At 48.4% G+C, this 24,944-nt stretch overlaps 1 pseudogene; it reads left to right on the top strand.

Moving 5' to 3' along the window:
* Positions 1-20,022, top strand: part of LOC133058675 (epididymis-specific alpha-mannosidase-like) — a 66,668-nt pseudogene extending 46,646 nt beyond the window's left edge.
* Positions 20,023-24,944: the final 4,922 nt, after the last annotated feature.

The following is a 24,944-nucleotide window of genomic DNA, read 5'->3' as shown; positions in this document are numbered from 1 at the left end:
ACTCAAACTCATGTTCATTGAGTCGGTGATGCCATCCAACCATCTCATCCTCTGTCATCCCCATCTCCTCCTGCCTTCAATCTTTCCCAGCATCGTGGTCTTTTCTAATGAATCAGTTCTTCACATCAGGTGGCCAAAGTATTGGAGTTTCAGCTTCAGCATCAGTCCATCCAATGAATATTCAGGACTGATTTCCTTTAAGATGGACTGGTTGGAACTCCTTGCTGTCCAAGGGACTCTCAAGAGTCTTCTCCAACACCACAGTTCAAAAGCATCAATTCTTCGGTGCTCAGCTTTCTTTATAGTTCTGACTCTCACATCCATACATGACTGCTGGAAAAACCATAGCTTTGACTAGATGGACCTTTGTTGGCAAAGTAATGTCTCTGCTTTTTAATATGCTATCTAGGTTGGTCATAGCTTTTCTTCCAAGGTCATTTAATTTCATGGCTGCAGTCACCACCTGCAGTGATTTTGGAGCCCAAGAATATAAAGTCTCTCACTGTTTCCACTGTTTCCCCATTTATTTCCCATAAAGTGATGGGATCAGATGCCATGAGCTTAGTTTTCTGAATGTTGAGTTTTAAGCCAACTTTTTCACTCTCCTCTTTCACTTTCATCAAGAGGTTCTTTAGTTCTTTAGTTATTCTTTGCTTTCTGCCATAAGGGTAGTATCATCTGCATATCTGAGGTTATTGATATTTGTCCTGGCAATCTTGATTCCAGCTTGTATTTCATCCAGTCCAGCATTTCTTGTGATGTGCTCTGCATATAAGTTAAACAAGCAGGGTGGCAATGTACAGCCTTGACATACTCCTTTCCCAATTTGGAACCAGTCTGTTGTTCCATGTCCAGTTCTAACTGTTGCTTCTTGACCTGCATACAGATATCTTGGGAGGCAGGTAAGGTGGTCTGGTATTCCCATCTCTTTAAAAATTTTCCACAGCTTGTTGTGATCCACACAATCAAAGGCTTTGGCATAGTCAATAAAGCAGAAATAGATGTTTTCCTGGAATTCTCTCACTTTTTCCTATGATCCAGCAGATGTTTGCAATTTGATCTCTGGTTCGTCTGCCTTTTCTAAACCCAGCTTGAACATCTGGAAGTTCACGGTTCACATACTGTTGAAGCCTGACTTGGAGAATTTTGAGCATTACTTTAGCATGTGAGATGAGTGTAATTGTGCAGTAGTTTGAGCATTCTTTGGCATTGCCTTTCTCTGGGAGTGGAATGAAAATTGACCTTTTCCAGTCCTGTGGCCACTGCTGAGTTTTCCAAATTTGCTGGTATATTGAGTGCAGCACTTTCACAACATCATCTTTTAGGATTTGAATGAGCTCAACTGGAAGGAATTCCATCACCTCTACTAGCTTTGTTCATAGTGATGCTTCCTAAGGTCCACTTAACTTCGCATTCCAGGATGTCTGTCTGGCTCTAGGTGAGTGATCACACCATCGTGATCATCTGGGCCGTGAAGATCTTTTTTGTATAGTTCTTCTGTGTATTCTTGCCACCTCTTCTTAATATTTTCTGCTTCTGTTAGATCCATACCATTTCTGCCCCTTATTGTGCCCAAATTTGCATGAAATGCTCCCTTGGTATCTCTAATTTTCTTGAAAACCCCATGAACAGTATGAAAAGGCAAAAAGATAGGACACTGAAAGATGAACTCCCCAGGTCGGTAGGTGCCCAATATGCTACTGGAGATCAGTGGAGAAATAACTCCAGAAAGAATGAAGAGATGGAGCCAAAGCAAAAACAATACCCAGTTGTGGATGTGACTGGTGATGAAAGTAAAGTCCGATGCTGTAAAGAGCAGTACTGCATAGGAACCTGGAATATTAGGTCCATGAATCAAGTCAAATTCTCCTGTTTGACAGGAGATGGCAAGAGTGAATGTCAACATTTTAGGAATCAGTGAACTAAAATGGACTGGAATGGGTGAATTTAACTCAGATGACCATTATATCTACTACTGTGGGCAAAAATTCTTTAGAAGAAATGGAGTAGCCATCATGGTCAACAAAAGAGTCTGAAATGCAGTATTTGGATGCAATCTCAAAAATGACAGAATGATCTCTGTTCATTTCCAAGGCAAACCATTCAATATCACAGTAATCGAAGTCTATGCCCTGACCAGTAATGCTGAAGAAGCTGAAGTTGAACAGTTCTATGAAGACTTACAAGACCTTCTAGAACTAACACCCCAAAAAGATGTTCTTTTCATTATAGGGGACTGGAATGCAAAAGTAGGAAGTCAAGAAACACCTGGAGTAACAGGCAAATTTGGCCTTGGAGTACAGAATGAAGCAGGGCAAAGGCTAATAGAGTTTTGCCAAGAGAATGCACTGGTCATAGCAAACACCCTCTTCCAACAACACAAGAGGACTCTACACATGGACATCACCAGAAGGTCAATACCGAAATCAGATTGACTGTATTCTTTGCAGCCAAAGATGGAGAAGCTCTATACAATCAGCAAAAACAAGACCAGGAGCTGACTGTGGCTCAGATCATGAACTGCTTGTTTCCAAATTCAGACTTAAATTGAAGAAAGTAGGGAAAACCACTAGACCATTCAGGTATGACCTAAGTCAAATTCCTTACCATTATACAGTGGAAGTGAGAAATAGATTCAAGGGATTTGATCTGATAGACAGAGTGCCTAAAGAACTATGGATGGAGGTTCATGACATTGTACAGGAGGCAGGGATCAAGACCATCCCCAAGAAGAAGAAATGCGAAAAGGCAAAACGGTTGTCTGAGGAGGCCTTACAAATGGCTGTGAAAAGAAGAGAAGTGATAGGCAAAGGAGAAAAGGAAAGATACACCCATTTGAATGCAGAGTTCCAAATAATAGCAAGGAGAAATGAGAAAACCTTCCTCAGTGATCAAGCTGGGGAGGGTCCCTCTGAAAGTCTGTTTTCTGTCCCAGGTCAGGGAGTCTGGTATAGGTTTTCACAAGGTCTTCAAAGTTGGGCAAATCCATCAGCCCCTCCGATCTCAGTTTCCTCTTCTGTAAAGTGGGAGGAACTCCCTCCTTCCCCACCAGCACCTGCTAAGAAGGAAAGAGAGCCTGTGCCCACTGGGTCCCAGAAGAGCAGGTGCTGAGCAGGGGCAGGTCCTGACCCCACTCTTGTCCTGCTCGGGGCGGGGACACAGGTCCAGCACCATGAAGCCATCACCGGGACTCACACCCCCAAGGTGAGTGACATGTTTGTGGGACGTCTGAACACCGGGATGCATGGGGTGCAGAAGCTGATGTCCGCCATCATCCAGGACAGGTTCCCAGCCCACACAGGTAAGCAAGGCCCTTGCCAGGAGCCCCTGCAGTCTGGCAAAGTCTAGGCCCCTTTCTGAGAAGAAAGCTTCTGGGACCAGGGAGGGGGCCTGACCACCTGAGCTTCAGACTCTGAGTCCCCATCCAGATGAGTCACCAGGCCTTGTGCAGGTGATTCTACCTTTCTGGGGCTCACTGTACTCACCAGGAAATTGGGCTGACAGGGAGAGATGGGTGAGGGGTACATGGACCCTCAGCTTCTGCAGGGACACTCCCCACCATACATTTGGGAACCGGAACAGCACCATGAACAGAGTGTGGAGGGGGCTGCCTGTCTGAGCCCCCGTGTCTGTCTGTCCCTCTCCCTGGAGTCTGCAGGGTTGGTCTCACCTGCCTCAGTTTCCCTTGTTCCAAGGGACACCCAGGTGTGCGGAATGTGTCCCATGGCAGCAAGTAAACCTCTTGTGTGTGTGCAGGCCTTGAACCTGGGGGATTCCTTGCCATGATCTACAACCCCCTGGCCTGGACAGTCACCCCCATCGTCACCCTGACTGTGGACTTCCCCGAGGTCAGCATCACGGATGAGTCAGGCCACCCGTGCCTGCACAGGTATGGGCAGGAATCCTGTCTCAGTTGCACTTGTGATTGCTCCCTCTGTTCTAGGCAGGGACCCCCGAGAAGTGGGGGCCATTTTAGTGAGCAATGACAATCCCACTGTCACTATGAGGACATTGTCCTCAAGGTCGGTGGGATCCACCCAGGGCACTGATCCTAGGCTTTGGGCATCTGATTTGGCCTGAAATCGCTTCTACCGTCCCCAAGCTGGGAGGTCTCCTGGTGTGGGCTGCATGGGTGGCATCCCCCCATATAGGACTATATATAATATTATAAGGGCTTCCCTTGTGGCTCATGTGGTAAAGAATGTGCTTTCTGTGCTGGAGACCTGGGTTTGATCCCTGGGAAGATTCCTTGGAGAAGGAAATGGCAACACACTCCAGCATTCTTGGCTGGAGAATCCCATGGACAGAGGAAACTGGTGGGCTACAGTTGGACACAAGTGAGCAACTAACACTTTCACTTTCGTAGTATTATCAAAATTCCCACTTTGTATAGGAAAATCCATGCAGAGTCTTACAAGTGGATCTTTATAGAAGTGCTTTGTTAGGGGCTGGGGGCAAATTCCTTAAACCCTCATCCAGTATGAATGGGTGGTCCCACCCCATCTCCTCCCAAAACCTGGAGCTGGATGTGGTCCCAGACAGCACCTTACTTGTCACCCAGCCGACTCTTCCTTGGGGAGGTGGAAGAGGTTCTGCCATCAGCAACCTTTCAGCAAACACTCCTGAATGCCCACTCTGGGCCCCTGGACACCAGAGACCCCATGGATTCAGGAAACAGACACAGAACTGGACAGTTAAGGCATGGAGTGAGGACCTAGCAGTCCAGGCAGTAGTCCTTAGCTGAGACCGAGAGGAAGGGTTCCTCTGACATTGATGGGTGTTGGTTTGAGCAGACTCAACATATTATACCCCCCTCCCCAACCAAAGGCGATACCCACTAAGAGTAAACACACTTAAAGATGACTGAACACCTACTCTGTGTCAGGCCTTAATCTAGGTGCTGGAGAAATTCTAATTACCAAGCCAACAAAAGTCTGTGCCCCCTGGGGGCTCATATTCTAGCAGGGGGATCCAGACAGGAACAAAATAAGAAGGTAGAGAATGTGGCCCATGATGACCGTAGTGGAGGAAAAGCTTCAGGACAGGTTTGGGGGGTATGGGTGGGGACAAGATGCTTGCTTTTGTTCACAGAAAGGCCATGTTGGAGAGTCTATTACTGACCAGGGTGAATGTGTTAGTTGCTCAGTTGTGTCTGACTCTTTGTGAGTCCATGGACTTTAGCCTGCCAGGATCCTCTAGCCATGGGGTTCTCCAGGCAAGAATACTGGAGTGGGTTGTCATTTCCTTCTCCAGGGGAATCTTCCTGACCCAGGGACTGAACCCGGGTCTCCAACATTGCAGGCTGATTCTTTACCATCTGAGCCACCAGGGAAGCCTCACTGACCAGGGTACTTGGCATTTTTAAATAATAGAAGTTGATCAGAGGCCAGACCAAGAAATTCAGGCAAGGCTTTATTGGGGCCCCTGTGGCAGCATGGGGGCAGGGTGAAAACAACAACAGTTTCCCTTGCTTGCTTATTCTCCAAGAGGGGAGCTGGTTCTTTGTATGGGGTGAGGGCAGGGGTGGGCCCACTAGTTGGGTTGGAGAGGTGGCTGAGGTGTTTGCGCACTCCTTAGGTGGTGGTGTGTGCAGGGTCCATGCTTTTGCTCTGACCCCTGCTTTTGCTCCAGACTCTTTTTTAAAAAGTGGCAGTTAAGTTTTTTAGGGTTTTTTTTTAAATCTTTTGTCCAGAATTTGCCCTCAACTGCGCATACATGTGGTTCTTTTTAGTCCCATACAATTTCTTTGCATTTTGTTGCTTGAGGAGAGGCGTGTCCGAGCATTGCAGCACTGAAGCAAGGGGGCCCGGTCCCAGTCTATCTTATAAGAAGCCACATAAATTTGCTAATAGCCCCCCAACTTACCACAAAACCCCCAACAGAAGCCCAGAGATGGCACCTGTTCCCCAAAGAGTCAGGGGCCTCCCTGCATGGACCCAGAGTCCTCATCCCGTCCCTAAATCAGATAACTTGGAGATAAGGAAAATCCTGGAGGGATGACCTGAAAACCTCCCTCCTCTGGGAAATTGGAGGATGAAGAGACAAGAGAGCTCCCACCAAAGGGGAGGCCCTCCGGGTCGAGGGAACAGTGTGAGCAAACGCTCAGAGGCAGGAAACAGCAGGGAGAGTTGGGAAGAAGGGACGTTGCTTTTTCAGCCTCAAAGGAGAAAGGAAGGAGGAGGGGAAAGGGGCTGGGCTAGGACCCTGTTGAGCAGAAAGGATGCAGGAGGGGAGTCCAGATCAGCCCAATGATGGATGACCCTGCTGCCCCCATGGGGAGCAAGCACAACATCCAGGAGGTGTGTAAGCCCAGGGTTGCTAAGGAGACTGAGATGTCTTCCCCCCATGTGACATCCATCATGTGATCCTGTCCCTCTGGCCTTGCAGGTTCAGAACTCAAAGGAGATGCCATCTGTCTATGACCTGCTTGTGCTGACCACGATCCCAGGACTCAGCTACTGGTATTATGTCATCAAGCCCAGCAGGAGGGCCAAGGAGGACACTCAGGAGACTGAGGCCATGATGGCCAACACCAAGCAGTTTGGCCGCAGACCCAGGAGACATGACTCAAGCGTGGTCAGGTGCCTGGTGCACGTGGAAAATGACTGCTACACTGTGTTCCTGGACAAGGACAGCAACCTGATGGACAGCATCTGGGAAAGGTGAGGTGCAGCCATTGCTGCCTCTGAGGCCAGGAGGGTCCTGGGAGCTGGGCAGGTAATGCCCCACCTGCCTCTTCATTTCCTCACTGGCATTGCAAGGATGCGATGGTCGTGAAGACCCTTATTGTGTAGCCAGCTTCATTTCTAGGTTGTGTGAGTCTAGGCTGGGCCACAAAAGCAACCAGGACCCACAGGATCCAGCATGGGAGGTCAGCAGAGGGTGTGGGGGAGCAGCAGAAATGAGGTACAACCCCAGCACATGTGAGCCTCCCTGGTCAGGCAGGGAAAGGGGAAGCTGCAGGCCGGCTTTGGGCTCCATCATCACTCAGGCCCCACGCCCCTTCTGGAATGCCCCGAAGGGCCGGCTCCAGCTCCCCATCCCTTTCTGCCCGCCCAAGTGTGCCCCACACCCAAGCCACATCCCCGCATAGCCCTTCCCCGGAGCGTCCTGCTGTCCATCTGCCTGACCCCGGTGTGTCTTCAGGTGCTTTGGGCTCAGGTGAGGGAAGGTGTGCTTCTTACTGGGCTCCCTCACCCCCCCAGGAAGGGTACAGCCAGCAGCTGCCACACAGCCAGAGAGGGCAGCCAGTTGGAATAGACAGAGGGCAGCTCAGAGGAGGCTTGGCAGGGACGAGACCCCCAGAGCCAGGCCTGAGGCCTTGAAGTCTGGAGGAAATCCATGGGTCAGACAAGCGGACAGTGGTTCCTTAGAAGGATCTGCCTGTGCAAAGGCCTGAGGGGGGCAGTCACTATGTGCACAGACCACCCCAGCCCAGTTTGCTGGAGGAGGGCCTTTGTTCTTTCATATATGACAAGCGTGTTGATATATTTCACATACCACACAAGTCACCACGTTACACCGTACACATCTGTGCTGTTTCCTGTTTTCACAGAGGTGTGCAGGAAACTCCAGTTTTCAGATATTTCCATCACCTCCAAAAAGAATCCTCAGTCCCCACTTTCACCTCCCCCAGGGCCCTGGCTACTGGAATCTCCTTTCTGTCTCTCCGGATTTGCCTCTGTGGGCATTTCCTGCAATGGAATCACACCACCTGGGATCCTTTGGAGACTGGTTTCTTTCACATAGCATCACATTTCCAAGATTCACCCACAGGGCAGCATGGATGAGAACCTCATTCCTCTTGAGGGCTCAGTAATGTTGCATCGACAGACATGCCACCCAGCTTCTACAGAGGTCACTTCTGTTCACTCCTGGTTCCAGGCTGGTGTGTGTATAGAGGCTTGTGAGCCTGGCTCCCATCAGAGGGATGGGCCATTAACAAGAGAATAATGCTCTTTTCTCTTTCCCACCACTGCAGGCAGAATAACCAAACCATACAAGTGACCCAGCAGTTCACGGAGTACGAGGTGAATGGTGATGAGGATCAGGGACCCATTTCCGATAACTATGTGTTTACATCCAATGAAACCGCGAAGCCAGCGTGGGAGACTGTGGGAATGGAGATCGTCCAGGGCGAGCTCGTGACTGAGATTCGGCAATACTTCTACGGTGAGGCCGGCCCCTCTGGTTGTGCCCAGCGCAGGTGGGTGCTCGTGGGCAGGTGAATGCGGAAATGTCTCTGCTCCAGACACCCAGCTCCTGGACCTGTGCTCACACATGGCCCTTCCTCAATGAAAGTTCGGCGCAGACATGAGATGGTCCAGCCTCTGCAGTCCCGGCTGGGCTTGCCTGTGCTGTATCATCTTGCTGGCATCTAAGTCCAGAGGTGGGACAGTAGCCCGTGGTGGTAATGACGTCACACACCAGAGCAGTTCTTGTGTTTTCATTAACAGAAGAGAAACAAGCCACCCAGGCCTGGCCAGATGCTCTGTGCCTTCAGGGAAGGGGGGCTCTTCCTGTTTTTTTGTCCAAGAAGCCCCTCTGCCCACGGAAGGAGGGAGGGGGGAAACAGGAGGAGATGGAGGTAGGGAAGGAGGAAGGACTGGCATCCGGAAGTCTCCCCCAGCTTGACGTATCTCTTCCGCTCCTCCTCCAGAACGGTGAATGACCGTGACCCCACGTACACCATCTACTCCCGGCTGGCCCGCGGGCCCCCGGGCGCTGACGGGGAGCTGCTGTGTCATCGTCTAGAGCAGGAGTACAGGGTGGGCCCCTTGGAGCTGAACCGCGAGGCCATCTTGAGGACCAGCACCAATCTCAACACCGGCCGGGTCCTCTACTCCGACAACAATGGGTACCAGATGCAGCGCAGAGCCTACAAGGAGTACAAGGCGAACACTATCGCTCGGGTATGTCCTGTGGTGCCTCATGGGAACAGTGACCACAGACCTGAGAGGCAGTCTCTCTCCAGAGCCTGGAGACACCCCTTTAGCTCCAGCAGCAGAGGCCTCCAGAGCATCTCCCAGAACCTCTGTCGCCCATGTGTGCCGTTAGGGGCTGAGACCCAGGCTTGTTCAGACCTGGGTTCAGAGCTCTGGGGCCCCCACATATGAGGGCCTGAGGTCCCTGAGGTCCACTGTGGGCACGGCGTGTCCTCCTCTGTCAGATGACTGACCCGCTGGGATTGCTCTGAGGATGAAGCAGATGCAGGTGCCTGTCCAGGCCTGAGCGGCTGTGACCCTCCTTTGCTGCTCTTAGGCAGGCTACTGCCTGGTTGCCTGGGAAACGTGAGCACAGGCTGATTTCTGCAATCATCCAGCTCTGAGATGCTCTGCCCCCAGCAGCGTGACCTGGGGCAAGTCCCTCGGCCTCCCTGGGCCTCGGTGCTCTCCTGGGGAAGGGGGTAACCTCCCCCCAGCGCTGTGTGATCAGCTGGGATGATCCAGGAGCAGTGCCAGGCTGGGCACCTAGTGAGCCTCAATCCACATTAGTTCTTCCTCCTTCCAGTGGAGAATGTGGCCCCTCCCTGCTCTGCCTTTCTTGAGTTTCTGGTCCCTCTCATCCCTGTTGGCTGGTTCTCACCCCCTGTGGCCTGGGCTCCAGAGAGTCCAAGGCCCTCGGCCCAGGACATGTTGCTCCAACAGAGCAAAGGGTGTGGACTGTGTGACCGCTTTCCAGCCCAAGCTTGAGCCCTTTACTATCGGGCAACCATTAGCCTATCTCAGACTGGACTGACACCCAAGCCTTCATTCCCTTCCTGCCACAGTTTCTTAGGGATGGTTTGGGAGCCCCTTTTACAGGTGGGTAAACTGAGGTGATGGACAGGGAGGCCTGGCGTGCTGTGGTTCATGGGGTCGCAAAGAGTTGGACACAACTGAGCGACTGAACTGGACTGAACTGAACTGAAACTGAGGCTTGGGCAGCCTGAGTCCCTCAGCTCGTAAGGTCAAGAAGCAGTGGAGCTGGATTTGAATCCCAGGGCATCCATCTCACAAGTCAGAGCCCCTCCCTGCCACTACCAGGGCCGCCCTGAGCTGCCACTGTGCCTGTGGGGAGGCTGGTGGGGGCCCGAGGGAGATGCCTGATCAGGTGGCCCACCCGGCCATGACCATGACCATGACCACCCGTCTGGCAATATTTCTGTCCACAGAATTACTACCCCATGACTCAGTCGGCCTTCATCCAGGACAGGCAGAGCAGGCTGGTGCTGCTGTCGGAGCAGGCGCACGGCGTCTCCAGCCAAGGGAGCGGGCAGATGGAGGTAGGAGGAGGCCCCTCTGGTCACCACGGGTCCACCAGGGGCCAGGCGAGGCCTGTCAGATGACTCTTCCCTACAGGTCACGCTCCATCAGCGGCTGTGGAACAACAAGCAAGGGAACTCATCGGACGACCTCACGCTGAACGACACCTTGGTTGTCCACCCAGTGCTCTGGCTCCTGCTGGGAACCCGGACCCTCACCAGGGACCTTGGCCCAAGGAGCGGGGTGGCGCTGCAACACAGGCCCGTCGTGCTGATTCGAGACCTGAGCGGTAAGAGGGCCTCCTTTTGGCGCACCTGTCATCACTGCCCTGGGGTGAGCCGACCTGGCCAGGGATGAAAATCAGCTGGTGCCCCCATGAATCTGAGCTACTTTGGGGCAGGAGGGGACCTCAGGAACCTCAGATTCAAGTCTTTCATTTTAAATATGGACAAACTGAGGTTCAAAGAGGTTCAATGATTTAAGATCATACAGCTAGCAAGTGTAGATTTGGGACTCACTTGTATCGCTCTACATCTTTTCCCTGATTCTCCTCCATTTTCTCCCCAATGTACCTTTGTCTTTCTTAATATGACGTATGTTATCAAGTTATTTCAAGACTTCTTTATTTAAAAGAAGAGTTTTATCTAAATCCAGATATTCTGTCAACAGGTGAGGGTGATTCTAATTCCATGTTCTGATTTGCAAGGTATATGAGTTGTCTCCACTGAGACTTCTGTAGATAAACATCCCTACAGTTTGATATCTTTATTGAAATAGATGAACATGAAATGCATTAAACAATGACTCCATTTAAAGATGCTGCTATGGAGAAGTCTTAAAAAAATTAAAGACCTAAATACAATAAATGGGTTGATCATTCTCACTACAGGCATACCTCAATTTATATGCTTCCCTTTACTGAGTTTTGAAGATACTGCTTTTTTTTTTTTAATAAATTGAAGATTTGTGACAACTGTGCATGGAGCAAGTCCATCTACACTGTGTGCATGGAGCAAGTCCATCTACACTGTTCTTCCAATAGTATTTGCTCAGTTCACATCCATGTGTCACATTTTTCTAATTCTTAAATATCTCAAACTTTTTCACTATTATTATATTTATTATGGGGACCTGGAATTAATAACCTTTGATACTGTTATTGTGAAAAGATTACAACCCAAAGAGAACTCAGAGGAGATATTATCTTTTTTAGTCAGTTCATTTCAGTCACTCAGTCATGTCTGACTCCTTGCGACCCCATGGACTGCAGCACAACAGGCCTCCCTGTCCATCACCAACTCCCGGAGTTTACTCAAATGCATGTCCATAGAGTCGGTGATGCCATCCAACCATCTCATTCTCTGTTGTCCCCTTCTCCTCCTTCCTTCAATCTTTCCCAGCATCAGGGTCCTTTCCAATGAGTTGGTTCTTTGCATCAGGTGGCCAAAGTATTGGAGCTTCAGTTTCAGCATCAGTCCATCCAATGAATATTCAGTCCACCTTTAGGGTGGACTGGTTGGAACTCCTTGCAGTCCAAGGGACTCTCAAGAGTCTTCTCCAAAACCACAGTTCAAAACCGTCAATTCTTCGGCACTCAGTTTTCTTTAAAGTCCAACTCTCACATCCATACATGATTCCTGAAAAAATGATAGCTTTGATTAGATGGACCTTTGTTGGCAAAGTAATGTCTCTGCTTTTTAATATGCTGTCTAGCTTGGTCATAACTTTTCTTCCGAGGAGTATGCCTCTTTTAATTTAATGGCTGCAGTCACCATCTACAGTGATTTTAGAGCCCAAGAAAATAAAGTCTCACTGTTTCCACTGTTTCCCTATATATTTCCCATGAAGTGATGGGACCAGATGCCATGATCTTAGTTTTCTGAATGTTGAGTTTTAAGCCAACTTTTTCACTCTCTTCTTTCACTTTCATCAAGAGGCTCTTTAGTTCTTTGCTTTCTGCCATAAGTGTGGTGTCACCTGCATATCTGAGGTTATTGATATTTCTCCCGGCAATCTTGATTCTAGCTTGTGTTTCATCCAGTCCAGCATTTCTCATGATGTTCTCTGCAAATAAGTTAAACAAGCAGGGTGACAATATACATCCTTGACGTACTCCTCTCCCGATTTGGAACCAGTCTGTTATTCCATGTCCAGTTCTAACTGTTGCTTCTTGAACTGCATACAGATTTCTATATGAGGTAGGAGGTAGGTCAGGTGGTCTGGTATTCCCATCTCTTGAAGAATTTTTCAGTTTTTTGTGATCCACACAGTCAAATTTTAAAAATAAGTTTTATACATTTTTTAGACATAATGGTATTACACACTTAATAGACTATAATACAGTGTAAATGTAAATTTTATACAGACTGGAAAATCAAGAAATTTGTGACTGGCTTTATTGCAATATTTACTTTATTGCAGTGGTTGGAGCCAAACCCACAATTTTCCAAGTTTTTCCTGTAATCGTTCAACTGTTTTGAGTTTCTATTCGGTTGAAGGAGGTTTAATTAGGATGTGCTTTTAAGATTCTCCTTCTTTGAGTTTTATGTGTTCCCTAGTGGCTCAGATGATAAAGAATATGCCTGCAGTTTGGGAGACCTGGGTTTGATCCCTGGGTCAGGAAGATCCCTTGGAGAAGGGAATGGCAGCCCACTCCAGTATTCTTTCCTGGAGAATCCCATGGACAGAGGAGCCTGGTGGACTACAGTCCACGAGGTCTCAAAAAGTCAAACGCGACTGAATGATGAACACTTTCACTTTTCAGTTTGTTTGAGTTTCACACCAAACCTTCCCAGGGCATTAGCAGGCAGGTGGACTGTGGCTGGCTCATTTGAGTCATTTACTGACTGCCTGTTGCATGCTACAAGTTGTACCCATGTTAGAGCCAGCCCCTCCCCTGAAGGATTCCTCAGGGGCTGTCCTGGGGAACCAAATCATGCGGATATAGGTTTAGGATGGAGAGACAGTGCTGCCGAAGAGAGGGCCTGCTGCCCTGTAGGTCTGGTGGAGTTTGACCTGACACCAAGTGGAGTTCAGCAATCAACTTCAAGGGAAATCAGCTGACGCTCTCTTGTGGCCATGAGATCATGTCCACAGCCAGGCCCAGAGAAGCTCCTGGGATGAAAAGAGGAGCTGGAGAAGAGGGCAGGGCAGGAGGGAGGCACGGCAGCTCAGGGCCTCTCGGGAGCAGGTGCTCATGTCCATCTCTCCCAGGACTGCCAAGAGCTGCCGGCCTGGCCACCTCCAGGTCCAGGGACAGCTTCCCAGGAGAGGGGACGTGATGAGCCAGCAGAGTGGGGTCTGCTTCTAGGTCAGTCAGTGGTTCCTTCCTGGCAGCTGGGAGCCGTTCCCACAAAGCAGATGTTGCCATGGTGAGCAAGTTCCATTGCTGTGGTCAGCTCCATCCTTGGGTCCCACTCTGGGCTCCTCTGGTGGCACATGAGGGAGACTGAAGCTGATCCGTCTGAGCCACAAGGAGACTTTATTAAGAGGCCAAGGCACCCCAGAGAGGGACTGGGGTGTAATTGTGCCTTGGGCGCTGCACCCTTCATGAGACCACTCCTCTTCTTCCTTCCGTCGCTTGAGCTTCCCTCTGTCTGCAGACAGACCTTCTTTCTCCTCCAGTCTGGGACCTGGCTGGGAACAGCTCTAGGGCTCTGGGTCTCCCCTACCCAAAAGGAACTGAGACTCAGGTCCCAAAAGCAGAGATCCTAGGGAAAGAATCTGATTGGTCCTGATCAAATCACATGATCCAAGCCTGACCAATCACCGTGGCCTTAGGTGTTGTGAGGCGCCAGCAACTCCAGCTGGAGCCCAGAGTTGAACAGAGCGATTCCTAGAAGGAGGAGAGCTGAGGTCCCTCTGAGCAGAGATAGCAATAGATGACAAACAAGGGGAGTGGACATCCCAGACTTTGAACAGCAAAGAGAGATCTAAGCTAACTTCCTGTGTGATCTTGAAGAAATGAAGTTCCCTCTCTGGGCCTTGTCTCTTCATTTGTAATTTTAAATGGCTGCACTGGAGATTCAAGGTGGTTTGAGGCATTTTCAACAACAGATGCTTCAGGCTGCCTGTGGTATGGGCCACAGGTGGGAGGGGTGTGAGACTGGATGAAATGGGTGACTTGGTGTGGAGAGCTCTGAATGCCAGGAGGAAACGTTTGGCCCAAACCCTCTCCTTCCATCCATCCGCCTTGTAGAGACAGCCGGGATTCACCCTCGCCCCCAGCAGCAAGAGGCTGTGACGCTGCCCCCAAGCGTCCACCTGCAGATCCTCAGCATCCCAGGCTGGACGTACAACTCAAACCACACGAAGCACGTGCAGAATCTTCGGGAAGGTGAGGCAGGTGTTCAGGCGTCCAGACTCACTCTGTCGTCACATGTCAACCAGGTCCCCTCGCCCCTCGCCAGACAAAGGCGCTCTCCCCAGAGTCATCCAGGCTTTGTGAGGTCACTCGGTTTCCCTATCTGCCAAATGAGGAGATGGAGGCCCACTGAGAGGCAGGTCACTCAGCAAGCCAGGGACAGGTGGGCCTGGATGCCATCTAGACTGCAATGACCGTGTACAGAGGGGAGCCCCCAGCAGGGCATCTGGGAGGACCTCCTGATAGAGGAAGCAACTGTCAGGAAGCAGCTCATCATATTGCCAAAGCCCACAGTGCTCCTTATATGCCCCTTCACACTCTTGCCAACAAAGGTCCATCTAGTCAAAGCTATGTTTTTCCAGCAGTCATGTATGGATGGGAGAGTTGGACTATAAAGAAAGCTGAGCACCGAAGAACTGATGGTTTTAAACTGTGGTGCTGGAGAAGACTCTTGAGAGTCCCTTGGACTGCAAGGAGATCCAACCAGTCCACCCTAAAGGAAATCAGTCCTGAATATTCATTGCAAGGACTGATGCCAAAGCTGAAACTCTAATACTTTGGCCACCTGAGGAAAAGAACTGACTCATTGGAAAAGACCCTGATGCTGGGAAAGATTGAAGGCGGGAGGAGAAGGGGACAACAGAGGATGAGATGGTTGGATGGCATCACCGACTCAATGGACATGGGTTTGGGTGGACTCCGGGAGTTGGTGATGGACAGGGAGGCCTGTTGTGCTGCAGTCCATGGGGTCGCAAAGAGTCAGACACAACTGAGTGACTGAACTACTATTTACACTCTGAGCATCTCAAAAGTGGGGCTGACCATGCCTCAGCCACCACCCCCCCTGTTTCCAAAGACCCTACAAGGGCTGGCACACTCCAGTGTAAGGTCTACAAGATGAGAAGCAGGAGGGAAAGGAAGAGGCAGAGGTCAAATACCATCTGTGTGACTAATAAAGTGGGCATTGGAGGCTGTGGCTCTATCCTGCAGACAGGTGACTTCCTAACACTGACCTCTAGGGCGTTGCTCCATGTGTCACGGAAGAGAAGGGGGGAACCCCTGGCATGGTAGAGCCTACCCTATAGACCTGTGTGTGTTGCCAAGCCCACTGAGTGCATGCCTCATGGAGGCAGCTTGTACCTAAGAGGAGGAAAAGGGGCTGGACCAAGCAAATCCTTTCTCATAAAGATAAGTGAGTTGGGGCCAACTCTGGGGAGCATCAGTGGATGGTGTGAGGGTCCCCTGCCTTCATAGACCATTAGAATCCCAAATCTCATTCACCATCTTCATCACAACCATATCTTCATCATCATCACCATCAACACTACAATCACCACCACCATCATCGCATCGACCTTTTAGGGAGCCAGAAGACCTTGTCTGTTTCTAGAGCTGCAATCTGTAAGCACCTCAACTAGGAAGGCAGAGAAGAGGTTTTGCAAGCCTCCTATGCTGCAGTAACAAGGAACCCAAATTCTCATGGTTCAAACACAACACAAGGTTATTTTGCTCTTATGCCATATATCCGGGGGTGCAGGGAGGGCGGTCAGCAGGGAAGTCCTTCTCATGTGGTCACCAGGGACCCAGCAGATGGATGCAGTATTACAACACATGCTTCCTCATCTCAGAGGCAGGAAAAAGCTTTGCTCATGGTTGGGTCAGCCTTGGGGTTGTGAAGGAGACCCTTCACAGGGACCAAGGCAGAGAGTATGTTTCAGATAACTGGAAGGTTGCAGGACAGGACCAATGATAATCATAAAGTGAATAAGAACGAAGACTTTCCAGACATTGGCATCTGTCCCTGTGTGGGTGGTGGGAAGCCTTAACATTGCCAGAGTCTGGGTTGGAATTCTCCCTCCTCCTTCTTCCTTCCATACCAGCTGTGTGGCCTTGGGCAAGTGCCCACCCCTCTCTGAGCTCTGGTTTCTTTGGTGTCAAGCGAGCACCGTGTTAGCTGCTTCTTAGGTTGAAGATGTGAACAGGAGGTGTAAAGTACCAGGCATGGTCAGGGGTCCTTACTGCCACCTTCCTTCTGTCCCCAAGACAATCAAGGAGAAGCCAAGGCAGAGCTCCGCCGAGTCCTGCTGCGGCTCCACCATCTGTTCGAGGTGGATGAGGACCCTGTCCGGTCTCAGCCTGTGACGGTGAATCTGCAGGTACCCTGCCCCACCCTGCACCCCGCTCCCAGATCACTGAGTCAGGATACACAAGCAGATGCACACGAGGCCGGCAAAACCCAAGTGTGACGATCCTGACTCAGATGCCACCTTGGCAAAGACATGCATCAGGACTGTCATGAAAGGGAGTGAGGGTCGGTGTAGGGGGGCATCAGGGCACCCCTCCGCCACTTCTTCTCTCTTCCTGGTCTACTTGATTTTTCAGTGATTCCAACATCCATGTGTTTTGTTTGTTTTCTCCTTTATTCTCGTGGTAAATCTTTATGAAAAGGGAAAGCGTTTGTTGCTCAGTCGTGTCTGACTCTTTGCGACCCCACGGACTGTAGGCCGCCAGGCTCCTCTGTCCATGGGATTCTCCAGGCAAGAATACAGGAGTGGGTTGCCATGCCCTCCTCCAGGGGATCTTCCCAACCCAGTGATCGAACCCAGGACTGCTGAATTGCAGGCAGATTCTTTACCATTACCAGGGGACACTAAATCTTTTTATACAACACAAATAGCATTTGAGTGAACAAAAAAAATAAAGAAAGAAGGAAATTTTGAACAGACTTCCTGGTAGGTGATCAGAGTCACACAGTCCAAGGTGAAAGTCCAGGCATCTCTGCTGGGTGTCTAGACCTCTGGACTCTGAGCCTCAGTCTCCTCATCTGTAAATAGGGAGGTCAGAGTCTTTGTCCACAGGGATGCTGAGAGGTTTTGGGTGATGGTGTACACATAGGTACCTGGCACTCTGGGGGCGGATGGATATCTCTGTGTTCAGACTCCAACCTCAGTCCTCCTTCCCCTGTGGACCCCAACATCACCCTCTGACCCCCACCACCAGGTAAGGCTTCTACTGCACAGCCCAGCCACATCCTTTCCGCAGAAGATACGTGAAGACACCTCATTTCTTTCCAGTCTGCACTCCTTATGGAGCTCTGAGCTCTCTACTCATCCCCTACTCACAGGGAATTTCTGTAACTCTCTCTGTTGTTGCCTTGGTTTCATTGATACCCATGTCCTCAATGCAATCTGGGAGAATCCCAACAATCCAACCTGGAGCCAACGCTATGGTGCCTTCCCAATGTCCCCCTTTCACAGCTCTTACCATGGAGACAGGGGTGGGGGATGGTCTCTTTCCTTGGCCCACTTTCATCAGAGACAAGGCCAACTTCATCTTCCCACCCGACCTTCATCAGCGTGCTGGCTTTGCTTCTTCCTACTTGTCACTTCTTGCTCACGAGCTGGTACCAGCCTCAGAAGCAGATGTATAGGCGGGGGAGGGGGGCAGAGGGGGATGGTAGCAGCAGCAGAGCCTCACCCTCCATGCTTTCTCCTGCCGAAGAGGGAGGAGGGAAGCACAGGGAAGCTCCTGCAGAACAATCCCCAGCCGTGAGGTGAGCAGACTGTCTTTTCCAGGGCAGGGTCAGAATGACCACCCTGCCTTCCCTCTTTGCACAGTCAATGCATTTTGGGGAAAACTGGATGGATACCCAAGAGTGACTGCATCCCAGGGGCATACAGGACACCATCTGAGCATCTCTGGGAGGAGGGGCTCAGTGATGAGAGCATTTCTAAGTGCCTGCCATCTCCTGGGCATGCTCATCCAGCTCAGCCCCCCTGGGGAGAATGCGCCTCCCTGGCCTCAGTTTCTTCATCTATTTAATGGGGCTGCTGTTCTTTATGTGGAGATTTACTCTGAGAATGACAAGCAGAAAGATGTTATGCCCTGGGCCTGGGTGTTTCCGTGCCTGCTGCTGTTTTGTCCTCTGCTCAGATCTGGGGCCGGGTGCTCATCCTTCCCTGTGTTCCTGTCCTGCAGTCCGCACTGCGGGGTCTGGGTTCCGTGGTATCCGTGGAGGAGCGCTCGCTCACAGGGACCTGGGACGTGAGCACACTGCACTGCTGGAGATGGCCAACTCAGGAACCTAACCACCTCAGAGGTTTGTGCATCCCTGGTTCAGGCCGCCCCCCACCCCGGGATTCCCTGCCTGCCCCTCACCTGGGCTCGGGAGCTGGACAGAGCTGGCTCAGATCCCAACTCTGCCCCCTAAGGCCTGTGTGACCTTGAACAAGCTGCTCTCCTCCGAGTCTAAGCCTTCTTGAATCTACCACAGTAGGTTAAGGAAGGGTTCAGTTCAATCTCCACTTGCCAGGACTCCACACAGAATGTGTGTGTGTGTGTGTGTGTGTGTGTGCACACACACGCATGCACACACACCTACAGATATGTCCAAGATTACAATCCTGCCCAGAATGCAAGTGTACCCTCAGTAAGTTCTGATGTCTCCCGTGCAGTGCATTACATTGCACACCCCCCAGCTAGCTAAACAGCTTTAGCCTGATTCATGCTCTCAGTCTTTACTTGTGCTGTTTCTTCTTGGAATGCCCTTGGACATCTGGACAACTCCTAATCAAGCTCCCCCAGGTTCAGGTTTGGGTCAGGTGCCTCCTTTGCTCTGTCTTTCCCCTCATTTTGATCTGACTCTTTGTCTCTTCTTTGTCTACTGCACATAATATAGTCTGGGTACATAGGTAAATACGTAGTCAATATTTGATAAATGGATGAACGGAAGGGTGGTTGATAGGAAAAAAGGTTGTAAGAAAGGAAGGTAGGTAGATGGATGCTGGATGGGTGGATTGTTGGGTGATGGATGGATGATGGATGGATTGACAGATGACAGGAAGTAAGGAAGATGTATGAGTAATTTGTGGATGGATAGAAGGAAGTGGAGGGAAGGAGAAAGGATGAAAGATGGATTGTTGAGTGGGTTGAAGTTGGATGAATGGGTAGAAGTAAGGAAGATGGAGAGCAGCATGGATGTATGGATGGATATGTGATGGATGAATGGATGGATGTAAGGAGGATGGATAGATGGTGGTGGATAGATGGATGGTTTGGTGGATGGATGATGGATGAATGGACAGAGGTTGGATAGGTGAATTGGGATGAATGTATGTATGATTGGACAAAGAGATGGATGAATGGTTGGATCAAAGGATGGGTGGATGAATGGATAAATAGGTTTCATCCCAAGGGTGAAGCATGAAAGCCAGGGTGTATCAGGAACGGTGTTGTGGGCGGATGCTGGAAAGAGGCAACCTGGGAAAGCAGGTGGCTCCGAGGGGCAATGCTGGACAGATCACCTCTGTCCTCTCAGACAGCTCCAGGCATCCTTCACTGCGCCCAGGGAGTTTCACCATCACCATCCATCCAAAGCAAATCCAGACCTTCTTCATTTACTTTAAAGAGAGATGAGCCCTTGGCGGATTCTGTGGCCCCAGGAAGAACAGCCAAGTGGAAGGCTGACCAGGAACAGTTGCTGATCTGGTAGGCAAAGGCAGGAAATGGATGGATGCGGGGTGTTTGTTGTTTCTGAAATTAAAAATTGCACTAAGGATCTGTTTCTTCCCCTGCACACTAGAGCCAGCCTTCTCTCTCCCCTCCCCTCCTCTCATGCACATTCACAATTCCTCCTCCATTCCAAGAAGCAAGACAGGAAGTTCCTCTAAAAACAGCAGGAATGCCCATAGTGGTACCAAAATTCATCTGCCTGCAGGCCCTGTCGGTTCCCATCAGGATCACCAATGCTAAACATGGCCCTACTGTGTGCTGGTGCCCTCACAGGATAGACTCAGGCTGCTGACACAACTGTACCATGTCTTAACCCATGGTCCACATGAGGGAGCTTCAGTACCGAGCTCGGTGTATGACCCCAGACTCCTCACCCGCACCAGGGACACACCTCCTGAGCAAGAAAGTCTCCCAGCCCAGGCCACCAAGAGATGAAAGAAAACCACACACCACATAAAATGGGGGACATTTAATATAAAAAGTATTAATGACAAGAAAACTGTAACATCCATTCTCAGGTCTGTGATCAAAGGATTAAAACCACATGTTGACCAGAAACTATCTCATGCAAATTAAAGGAAGCATTGTTCACAGTTGCCAAAAGCTGGACACCGCTCAAGTGTCCATCCGTAATACTTGGATACACCAAATCTGCCCCATGTACACAGTAGAATATTCCTCAATTATAAAAAGGAGCAAAGAATCTTGCAATCATTATATGTAGTAAAGTACGCAGATACAGAACAACACATACTGTCCAACTATGTTTATATGAATATCCAGAATTGGTAAATAGTCTAATATGTTAGAAACTCCTGGGACCCCACATCAGATTTCTTCAGGATCTCATTCATCCCACAGTGAAATATTACCACTTACTGAGTTTCATATCAATAGTTCCCTGCCTTTTTTTTTTATTGCCAGTCTTCCTACACACTATAAGATTAATGATTATTAAATATCTCAATAACCTGAATGGTCTGGAGGTTATACCTGACCTGGACAGATATCAGCCAATCAACAAATAGTTCATGTAGTAGTTTTCTGTGGATACTGTAATAAATTGCCACAATCTGAGTGGTTTAAGCCAAAGCAAAATCCAAAATCAAACAGCAAGACTGCTTCCTTCTGAGTTTGTGAAGGAGACTCTCCAAGCTTCTGGAGGTGTGTTGCCAATCTTTGCTGCTCTTTGGATTATAGACTCATCACTTGGTCTGTACCTTCATCTTCACATGGCCTTCTCTCAGTGTCTGCCTGTCTGTGTCTAGATTTTCACTCTTCATAAGGACACCAATCATACTGAATTAGGGGCTCACTCTCATGACATCAATTAAGTAATGACAACTGCAAAGACTCTATTTCCAAATAAGGTCACATTCTGAGGCACTTGGGGTTGGAGCTTCAACATACTAACGGGGTAGGACACCATTTAACCCATCACAGTACAAAAAGTCAGGGAAATATTTTAGGTTTATAGTAACTAACTGTGCAATGTGTTCAATGTTTATTTAGCAGCTACTTGTGCCAGAACTTGGAAATAGCAGGGATACACCCACAGAATCCTTGCCTTTGTGGAGCTCAGACAGCAGGGATAGGAAGGAAAGTTCATGACAGGTGTCATAGGAAGGGAAGCCTCTTGCACCTGCGGCTTTTATACCCAGAAGACTCAAAAAGAGTAGACTGCATGTGAGACCAGCTCCTCTATGAAAAAAAGCAATGATGTGGTTTGTGCACCATTAAAGCCTGAACTCAGAAGCATTTGACTAAAGAGACAACTGTTTCCACAGACATAACTTAATCTCACTTTTCAATTTTTTAGTGAAAAGAGCATGGACATTCCTCTTGTCCATGGTTGGGGGTGTCCAGTCCCATCAGAACATGAATTTGTCAAGTGATCATTGCATCTGTTTTTATTTTGCTCTAAAAAGCTCAAGTCACACTGGTTATGGGGATGCTTAAGTTGGTTAAGACGCTATGTCACTTGAACATGGCAGGCTGACTGTTCCAGCTCTGATACTAAGCTAGGAACCTGCCAAGGCTTCCCAGAGACAAATCCCCATCCCCCCATGCCTCTGACATCTTGTTTATCAAAAACTGTTTACTTCTGGGACTTCCTCAAGTTGCAAAGAGGAGATTTAATGAGAGAAGTGGGGAAATGCAGAAATAAAGTCAGGCAAGGAAAAATAATAATAATAGTTTAGCCATAAAGCAAAGTCGTAGACATTTAGTTCCTTCTCAGTGGCTATAGGTGATATCCTGAGCCATATCCTTGAGTTGTTTTTACATAAACCAGACTCCCACCAGTTGAAAATTTCTGACTCCCAGGTTGTAGATCATAGTCTGGTCAAAAGCAGATTGTTGGTATTTAAGATTCATGAAAAAAATCACTGTTAACTGAAGTTCAGTTCCCAAACAATTTTGGCAATCCGATGGGACTCCCATCCCAAGTGGCATCTTGCCCATGATACATCGGCTCCTGGCTAGCGGCAGCTCTCCGACCTGTCCAGCAGCTGCCTGCTCACCTTTGTCTCAGGGAAAAGCCCAAGGTCTTGCCTCTGACATGCATTGCTAGCCACAGTTGATTCTATTCTGTGGTGAAGGAAACAAAGTTCTGGTCCTCATCTCTATGACAAGTCTGGTAAGTGGTGTAAACTCAACGTTTGATGAGTTTTTCTTTTTGGATAACTTTGATGAGTTATCCAAAGACGGTTATTCTTTCCTATTGGGTTTTCTTAATTGGCACTTTTCGTTTTGGGGATTTGGGAAAGCATAGGACTTGGTCTGCTTTTGTGGGAAGCAGATTTTCAACTGTATATTCCCTTCTGAGTCAAGGAATCCCTTGGCCAACTTAATAGTAATTGGGAGACTCCCTGCTAGACCAAGGCCCATCATACCCCCATCTGGAACAGCATGTAAGTCATCTTCCAGCCTCACGCTAGGGGAACTCTGACCCCGAGACATCATTGAGCTCTGGGTTGCCTATTTCTGTCTGTGTGTCTGTTCCTGGTAATACCAGCCATGTGACAAGGAAAGAGACTTTTTCACTATGTTTGAATAGTTTTTCCCTCATGTGGATAACTAGGATATGGTGTATATAAACTGAGGAGGCCTACCACCAAGTGATACAGAGAGCCATCATGGGGTAAATAGTTTGATCGTCAGTATTACTCTCAAAGATTTGCAAAAAAAAGGGGGGAAATGATGGAGGGAATTTTCATGTATAGAGGTATGGAGAAGTCATTCTGAATTATCTAGGATTTAACTTAAGTTTTTTGTATCCAAAACAGTGTGTTTAATGCCTGTTAAACAGGCATTAAACATCTGCTTTAACCATCAAAGAGAAGGATGCATTTTAAAAAACCAAAATGGAGTTAACTGTGATTCAGGTATCCAAAACAGAGTTTAGTGTCCATTGTGGACATGGTTTCAGATATGGTCCTGTATTACTGAGAACTTGAATTTTCTAAATTGTGGCAGGCTCAAGGATACCACCAGTCATTATCAAAACAACATCTGACAGCTGCCAACTTCAGTCTAATGGTCTCAAGGTCTCCTCTTGTAACCATTCCCTACCTTAGGAATAATAGTGACAATTGAGACTGCTCAAGCCATAGCCTCCTAGCAGAGGCACTAGATTCTTCAGAATACTAGATAATAAAATTTCTTGAATTATGGAGACACATATATATAAAACAATATATATATATATATTGACCAATAGCTTCTGTTACATATACTAATATCCCTGGAGAAATTGAAACCAAGTAAACAGAATAATTCAAAAGGGTACTTGGTTACAGAATGTAAAGAGAACCCACTCCATACTTATATTTCTGTCACCTAGAAGAAAAGGACTCTTTCAGGGAGTACTGCAAGGATGCATTTTTATCATTATCTTCATTGTAATATGTCAACTAATTCTGAAATGTTTTTCCAGATCCCGTGAAAAGTAATCAAAGATACAGGTAATATTTTCATAACATAAAATATTTGTACTAAGCCTGGGACTTGAGAATTCTTTAACATGAAAGTCAATGGTCTCCTTTAATCTTGAAAAACTGACTTTACCCTCCTGAGCAGGAAGTAGTCAGAATGGATCTCCTGCATGCAGGCAAATTCTTTACCAACTGAGCTATCAGGGAAGCCCCCGTAAAACAAAGATTCACCCTAAAACAGTACACTGGTCACCTATTCTCACTGTCAACTTGCTTTAATTGTTGCTAAAAAAGACTTATACATCCTCCAAATGTTACTTAGACTAAATACTAAGATTCTTGCCCAAGTTGTTTTTCAGGAATTTGGAGTCAGTTGTGACCAGTTCATGCTCCAGTCAATTAAGACTGGTTATAGTTTCACCATAAAACAAAGTCAAGGGCCTTTAATTCCTCCTCAAATGTTTTAGCTAATATCTTGAGCCACATCTTTGAACTGTTTTTAAATAAGCTAGACTCCCAACAGGTGAAAACTGACCACTAGCAGTTATTGAGAGAGCTAATTCTTAGGTAGGTTGATAAGGAGTCCGGGGCCCTTGAGAAAGAAGAAGGGACAAACATTTTTTTTCCCCTACATTCCTTCGTCTTAGTCACATAAAACTGTTTTTTTTTTTTTTAAGCTCTGAGTTGTTATGCCAACAATCTATTTCACCTAAGACTAACTTTCTTTAAGCCCAGAGTTAATGATTACACAGCAAAACAACACATCTTCTGCAAGGGTATGGTTTTCCTTAAGCTCCATACTAATGATTATAGCAACAATGTATCTTGCTCAAGGACAAATTTCTCTTTCTTAGCAAGAACCTGCTGACTAATCCTGTTATCTTAAGATAT

Source organism: Dama dama, chromosome 6 (assembly GCF_033118175.1).
Source record: "Dama dama isolate Ldn47 chromosome 6, ASM3311817v1, whole genome shotgun sequence".
NCBI classification, from domain to species: domain Eukaryota; kingdom Metazoa; phylum Chordata; class Mammalia; order Artiodactyla; family Cervidae; genus Dama; species Dama dama.
This window is presented reverse-complemented; position numbering and strand designations above follow the sequence as displayed.